The sequence below is a fragment of the Elephas maximus genome, chromosome 1 (genome assembly GCF_024166365.1).
Source record: "Elephas maximus indicus isolate mEleMax1 chromosome 1, mEleMax1 primary haplotype, whole genome shotgun sequence".
NCBI lineage: Eukaryota > Metazoa > Chordata > Mammalia > Proboscidea > Elephantidae > Elephas > Elephas maximus.
Genome location: NC_064819.1, coordinates 30,532,557 through 30,538,971, shown reverse-complemented (window position 1 = coordinate 30,538,971; position 6,415 = coordinate 30,532,557).

Sequence of the window (6,415 nt, the reverse complement as noted above, 5' to 3'; positions counted from 1 at the left end):
ACCTCTTATTCCCCAGGATCCAGTGAGGTCTCAGCTCAGTGGCTACTTCCTAGGGAAGCCTCCCGTGACCCCTTTCCCAGAATGCTGTCTGGCAGGCTAGGCTCAGGTGCCTGGTCTACCCTGAGCTCCCATGGTGCATTGTGCTTGCCCTGTGAAAGCCTGTCACTTGTCTTTCTCTGCTTTGGCTATGATTTCTTTGAGGGCAGGGCCTTGCCTACTGGCTCACAGGTGTACCCCTGCACCTGGCATATAAAACCAGTTCAATAAAAGTGAGCTGAAATGTTAAATATCAAGTCAAAACCTGTCTCCCTAAAAATTTCCCCAAGTCCCTGATACCCCTCCTTCCTAATTAAACATGGAAGCCCAAGTCTTCTGTGCTTTTTAACTTTTCCCAGCCGTCTATGGGCATGGGTCCTTAATTAGCACTTTTGGATCCCTCCGGGTCCTCCTGAGCTGGGAGCTGGCTCTCTGTTCCTGCAAACATTAGTGTTTCCCCAAATAGCTCCTAGAAAAGGAAACGCGGCTTCTCCGCAAGAAAGAACAGTTTGCAAACAAGAGCTCAGCCCAGGCAGGCTCAAAGGCAGCCAGAGGGTTCCCCTCTCTGGGAGCTGTTTAAAGCACCTCCATTTAAGATCACAGAGAGGTTTAGTCAATACTCTTCCACTTCCTGCCTTCCACAAGGGAAGCCACACCGAGCGCTCTCATCAGTGAGGGTACTGGCTGCAGAAGAGCTTCAAGAGAGCGGAAGGGATGATCCGTGTTGGATCTGAAGAAGATGAAGGTGAGAAGCTGCCAGCCGTCACCAACGGGGCCATTTCCGAAAACAACCCTGGAGGGAAAGGCCTGTACCTTCTCACATCCTTTGAATGGGCCGCTTGGAAGTGGGAGAAGGAGGCAGGAATCCACAGGGTATCTTCCTTCCTTCCGCCAACTGCCCAGGGCCTGGAGGGAAGCCAGGCTGCTTGCCCCCTGGGGCTTGGGAATGTCCCCAAGTATAAGGAGTTGCAGCAGGGTCCCTGTCTTTGAAGGGAGGTGCTGACTAGTATCCTGGTCTCCCGCCCAGTGTTGGGGGTGGATAACTAGTCTTTGGTTTCCTGTCTCCACTGGCTTTTCTTCTCTGAGTCCAGTTTCCTCGCCTGAAAATGAGGATTTCAGGGATCCAGACGTCAACGTTTCCTTCTAGCCTGGCCTTCTGGGGTTGGCAAGAAAGTGGGAGAAACAGAAGGAGGGAAAAGTGCGGGAACAGTTGTGACTGGAGAGAAAGAGGGGCACTGAGCAGCCATGCCCGCACAGTGGCATCTAGACCGGCGCCCAGCCCGGGAAGGAGAGGTGAAGAGACTGCCCCTACATCTTTTATGAGGCATCAGATTAAGAAACTGAGACATTGGTGGTTCAGTGGCAGAATTCTCGCCTTCCATGCGGGAGACCCGGGTTCCATTCCCAGCAAATGTACCTGAAGCACAGCCACCACCCATCTGTCAGTGGAGGTTTGCCTGTCGCAGCTGATTGTTGCAGGCATTATGGCTTCAGGTTACTTTGTGGACCTCGAGTACTGGCTGTGCAGGTTCTGAAGGCCTGTGGTCCCAATGGGGTCGCCATTGTACGCTTAATGGCATCTAGGGGTGGTGTACCTACTGAGGATGAGCCAGCACCAGGGCTGGAGAGGGAGGTCAGGATGACTGCATTGAAAGGACTGGATCCATACGACACGCTTCCTCCAGTGGCAGCTGCAGGCGCCCAGGAAGGCCCCTCCGTCACCAACAAAGAAACAGTGGCTCTATCTGCTAAGACAATCATCTGGTTCTGGCTGCACCAGAGGGAGGTCCAACGATGCCCAAACTATGGAACCCACTACAAGCTGTGCCCCCCCAGTTAACCCACTGAGCCCCTGCACCTACTTAAAATGTGCTGTCAAGTTTTCTTCTTCCCAGTGAAGACTAGCCATTGCGTTGACTCCTTCTTCAAAACACTATGGATCACAGTGGTCCATCTGCAACTGATCTTGGGGATAGCAGAGGACCAGGCAGTGCTTTGTTCCATTGTATAGGAGTTGCCATGAGTCAGGGGCCGACTTGACAGCTGCTAACAACAGCAAGGTCACACAGGTAGCAAGCAGGGGAGCTTTGTCCAGTCCAGGGATGGCAGGTAGGTTTAACTTCATGTGCCAACTCTGACAGATTGGTAAGGGCTGTCTGGAGCATCATGTTAAGGATAGAGTCCATGATCAACTAGCAATGTCTGCCACAGGCTGGGGATTAGAAGGGGGCAGCAGGCATACCACGTATTTGCTGTACTTCCCCATTCATTTAGTAATTGTTACTGAGAGTCTACTTTGTGCAAGGTACTGTTCCTTACACTGGGGAATCAGTGGTAAATAAGATAAGCCCCTGCTTTCAAGAAGCTTACATTCTAGATGAGGAGGCAGACAATACATGTAAACAAATGAGTAAGTAATATAATCTTAGCTGGTGCTAAGTAGTACAAGGAAAACAAAATAGTACAATGGGATAGACAGTGACGATGGGGAATAAGAGTGAGGAGACGGGGTGGCCAGGGAGTTGACATCTGAGCTGAAACCTAAACATTGAGGAGGGAACAACCTCGTGAAGGGCTGAAAAAAAAGCATCCAGACAGAGGGAACAGCCAGTGCAACAGCCCTGAGGTGGTGCATCCAGGGACAAAAAGGCCAGAGTTGAGGGCAAGGGAGGAGGACAGTACAGGAGATAGGTGTGGTGAGGAAGCCAGCTGTATGCTCAGTGTGCCTGTTTGGATGTCTGACAGACTGTGAAAACTCAGCCAGTTCAAAACAAAATTCCCAATACCCACCCCTTCCCCCACCCCACCCACCCACACCACCAAACTTGCTGGCACCAGCATCCACCCTATTGCCCAGACCACTGTGCCACAACTCCAGCCTTGTCAGCATTAACTGTGGCCTGTGGCCTCCTGGCTGGTCTCCTTGCCTCTACCCTGGCCCCCAGCAGATGCCCACAAGCCACGAAACCAACCAACCCCACAGTCCTTTACTTGCTACCCCAAAGCTCTCTTCCTCTTCAGTTTTGTCTTTTTTGCAACTATCTTCAACCCACAAACCTAGAGACGTACAATTCACTGGCTTTTTAAAAGAGACTCTGGTGTTGGTCACAGCCACAGGGACATTAGGCCCCAATTCTATTCACACATTCCTCTTCTTGTCTCCAAACTGACAGTGCATCTAGAGTGGCTTGGGGACAGACCATAGGCTGCCACAGGGCCATTTGTAGGGCACCTGCACACTCCTGGCCCTGTGGCCAGAGAAACCACAGTTGCCATCATTCCACATTCACAAACATGGATCCTTAGACTCTGAAAGATTCTGCTTCTTATCGTAAGTCCCACAACTAGTAAGTGGCTGAGCCAGGATTTGGACTCAAGTCTCTCTGATGCTAAAGCCCAGGCTCCTGCTTCTGCATCAGGTTTCCTCTGGACTCAGATAGGCAAGGGCCAAGGGACTCCCAGAGAGATGCCTTGGCCTCAGCCTGGCATCATTCCAGGCTCAAAGATCAGAGCCTGCTCCGGAAAGAAATGAGGGTTAGAACCTTCTGCCCACCTTGCCCCAAAGAGATGGGGGTATCCTGAACTCTCCTGAGTAGGAATGTCCCAGCATACGTAGCACCCACATCCTGTGGCCTCCCCTAGCCTGGATTTCAGCCCTCATCCCTTCACCTGGCTCCCACCCACATCCCCCCTGTTGCCAGGTGGTCACTTTCATGCCCTGGGCTGTTATAGCTGGTACCTGGGTGCCCTCCAGCCTGTCGGTCTCTTGATCAGAAAGCATTCCCGTGGGAACCATGGTGCCAACATCCGGTGAGGATGGCCCTCCGTTACCTGCCGGCCCTGCTACCACTGCTATCAGGTCCAAGAACAAAGGAGCTTGGTGCCTGCCGCCCGGCTGGCTGTGTTTGTCCAGGGTGAGGCCTAGCCTGGCACAGATGCTGAGTAAACAGGAGTGTCGGCCTCACAGATCCGCCTCGGAACGAGCAGGGCTTCAGCTGGGAGGTGTTGCTGCCAGGCCACCTGCCGAAATACTGCCCAGCCCAACGCCAGCAAGCACCCCAGGGGAGGGGGCCTGTAGGGCAAGTTTGTCCCATCTGGGCCTCAGGTTCTCCAGCTCTACAATGGGAGAGTTAGATGAGACAGTCCCTAAGGTCCCTTCTGTGGTCCAGAGCCCTGAGTGACGTTGCTGGGAGCCTCTGGGGTTTGAGAACAGACCTGGGAGGCAGAAATGCCTGGAGGGTAGGGGTGGAATCTGGGCTTCTGTTGCCTGGCACATAACCCACCCCCAGCCTCATGTACCTGCATGTGCCTCTGTTTCTGGCCAGGAGGGCTGATCTCTCTCGGCAATGTCTCCCAGCACAGGACCCATGACCTTGTTCACCCTAAGGGAGTGCCAGACCTCGGCCTAGGGTACTTCACAGGCAGAGGTTTAAGCGTGACCATTTGCTTCTGAGGCCATCTAGGATCTGACCTCTCACTCTCTGTCTCCAGGAATCCGAGGGCACCTGGGGAGGGGGTCAGAAGGACCGTGGAGGGATGTTTCTCCAGTTAGGGCAGTGAGAGAGCCTGCATGGTGCATCAGAATCACCTGGGATGTTAGTTAGAATGCAGATTCCTGGGCCCTGCGCCAAGTGATTCGGACTCCCAAGATCCAGGTGGGAAAGGATGGCTCAAGGGTCTGAGTTTTTAACAAGTACCTAGGTGATCCTTGGAGCTCATAGGTGGCAAAAATGGTTAATACGCTTGGCTGCCAACCAAAAGCTTGAAGGTTGAGTTCATCCAGAGGGACCTCAGAAGAAAGTTCTGGCAATCTCCTTTCAAAGAATCAGCCACGGAAAGCCGTGTGGCGCACAGTTCCACTCAGACACCAGTGGGGTTGCCGTGGGCTGGGACTGACCCTGTCGCGACAGGTAGGTGATTCACAGGTTTCAAGGGAAACGGAATGAGTGTGTCTGAGAGCTGGATTCAAACCCCACCTCTGCTACTTATTAGCTGTATGACTTTGGGCAAGTCGCTAAGCCTTTCTGGATCTCAGTTTTGTCTATAAAATAAGGATATAATAACAGCTACCTCTTAATAAGTGAGGTCTGCTTAGCAAATAATCTGAGAACCTGGACTATATGAAGAACAGGGCATCAGGATCGCAGGAAGGCTCGTTAACAACATGTGATCTGCAGATGACACCACCCTGCTTGCTGAAAATGAAGAGGACTTGAAGCTCCCACTGATGAAGATCAAAGACTACAGCCTTCAGTATGGATTACACCTCAACATAAAGAAAACAAAAATCCTCACATCATGATTAATGGAGAAAAGATTGAAGTAGTGGTGGATTTCATTTTACTTTGATCCACAATCAACACCTATGGAAGCAGCAGTCAAGAAATCAAACAACATATTGCACTGGGCAAATCTGCTGCAAAAGACCTCTTTCAGGTGTTAAAAAGCAAAGATGTCACTTTGAGGGCTAAGGTGCACCTGACCCAAGTCACGGTATTTTCAATGGCCTCATATGGATGTGAAAGTTGGACAATGAAAAAGAAAGACTAAAGAAGAATTGATGCCTTTGAATTATGGTGTTGGTGAAGAATATTGACTGTACCATGGATTGCTAGAGAAACTAACAAACCTGTCTTGGAAGAAGAATAGCCAGAACGCTCCTTAGAAGCAAGGATGGCGAGACTTGGAACATGTTATCAGAAGGGACCTGTCCCTGGAGAAGGACATTATGCTTGGTAAAGTAGAGAGTTATTGAAAAAGAGGAAGACCCTCGATGAGAGGCATTGACACAGTGGCTGAAAGAATAGGCTCAAACATAGCAATGATTGTGAGGATGGCATGGGACCAGGCAGTGTTTTGTTCTGTTGTATGTAGGGTAGCTATGAGTTGGAACTGACTCAATGGCACCTAACAACAACAGTTGCTTCAGAGTACTTATTGCACTTTGTGTTTGTTTAGTGAATAGGTCAGAAGTCCATTTGCCCAAACCAGAAACCTAGGTTTTCTCCCTGACTTTTCCATCTAACATATCTCTGTCAACTGCTCAATCACAAATTCCAGGAATACTTCCACCTAAATACATCTTAAACCTCCCTCTTCTGTCCATCTCCATAGCTGTCACCCTAGTCCAAGGTACCGTCTTCATCTTCCCCCGCCAGCTTCCACCCTTGTCTCCTCCCATTCACCCTCTCCAGACGGTAAGGCCCTGCTTCAAACCCTAGCCCTCAGGAAGACTTTATCATGACTCTAAAAATTTTATTTTTAAATCCTCTGGTCCCTCACACCTACTTCTAAGTCTCCTTTCAGCTCCTCTCGGGCTTTAACTCAACGCTCAAGATATTCTGGCCTTCTTTCATATTCCTCCAATGAGTCATGTTTT